General features: G+C 47.4%; 1 pseudogene; it reads right to left on the minus strand.

Moving 5' to 3' along the window:
• Positions 1–444: 444 nt before the first annotated feature.
• Positions 445–1,185, minus strand: LOC114205076 (ubiquitin-conjugating enzyme E2 C pseudogene; annotated as a pseudogene).
• Positions 1,186–1,401: the final 216 nt, after the last annotated feature.

Raw genomic sequence — 1,401 nt, forward strand, 5'->3', positions numbered from 1 at the left:
TATGTTGTTCAACCCTATTGATCAGCATGTGGAGCTCAAATTAAAAAGGACACAAAATCACATATGCAATGGACTTAATTGAACTTATGTGGTACACATTCTGACTTCTATTGAACACTAGAAGGGAAGGAGGTGAAGAACTAGAGGGATCAGTTTCTCCAATCCTATAAGGAAGAGGCGGACTATGATGATCTTAACCTTTTAAGTGTGGGTCAAGTTTAGGAAATAGAAGAAAGAATGAGAACTATTTTTCCTCAGAAATTTCAAGAAAATAATTTTCGCAGACGAATTGTCCAGAGCAGTGGTTGTTAAACTAAGTGAGAATCACCTAGGTGGCTTGTTAAAGCACAGATTGCCGGCCCCTCTCCCACTTACATACTCGGTAGGTCTGGGCTGGGGCCCAAGGACTTGAATTTTTTTTTTTTTTTTTTTAAAAACCAATGTATTTATTTAATATATTTGTCACAAGGGCTCAACCAGAGACTTAATTTAAAAAACAGAAACAAAACAAAAATGACACCACAGCTTAAGATACAGAGTCCTAGACAGAAATGAAGAGAAAGACTATCTAAGGAGAAAATAAAAAGACAACACAAAGAGAGAGGCTGGACAGTCAGGGATCTTGGCTGGAGACCTGCTTCGAGTAGGTTTCTTGCAGATACTTCTTAAAGGCTGTGGGGTTTTTCCAGAGCTCGGCAGCATGCAAAGGACTATCAATGTTTGGTTCTCCTAGCAGGCTCTGGATGGACAGCAGGATGGTCCTGACATCATACAGGGCAGACCACTTGTCCTTCAGGATGTCCAGGCAGATATTTCCCTGGGTGTCCACGTTGGGGTGGTAGCAGGGTGTGAGGAACTTCACCGTGGGCGCGTTGTAAGGGTAGCCACTGGGGAACTCCAGCGAGAGCTTATACCTCAGGTCTTCATAAACTGTGCCTGCTGCCCCATGGATTGTCCCCACCCATTTGAAAAGGTTGTCGGATTCAGGGAAGGCAGAGATGCCTTTGTCACCAGACATCATGAGGGTCATCAGCTCCTGCTGTAGCCTCTTGCCCACGGGGCCCCGGGCGGCGCCCCCGCTGGGCTCGGCTCCTTTGCGGGCGGCGGCGACGCTGGCGGCAGCTGGGTCGCGGTTCTGGGAGGCCATCCCGGGCGGTGCGGAGAGAGAGACAGGAACTCGGAGAGCACGACTGCAACTCAAGGACTTGAATTTCTAACAAGTTCTCAGGTGCTGCTGTAGACGCCGCCACCACTACTGGTCTAATGACCACACTTCAAGAACCACTGCTCGCGATTATTTGCCTCAGTTTCCCAATTTGCTTTGCTCATAAAGACCTGAGTGGGGGAAGAATGGATACTGTACAGAGTGAGTCCTAAGCAAAGAGCATTTTTCACAGGCTC

This window comes from Eumetopias jubatus, unplaced genomic scaffold, assembly GCF_037043125.1.
Source record: "Eumetopias jubatus isolate StellerSeaLion01/CBP00866 unplaced genomic scaffold, mEumJub1_p1.0 scaffold_16, whole genome shotgun sequence".
Lineage (NCBI taxonomy): Eukaryota > Metazoa > Chordata > Mammalia > Carnivora > Otariidae > Eumetopias > Eumetopias jubatus.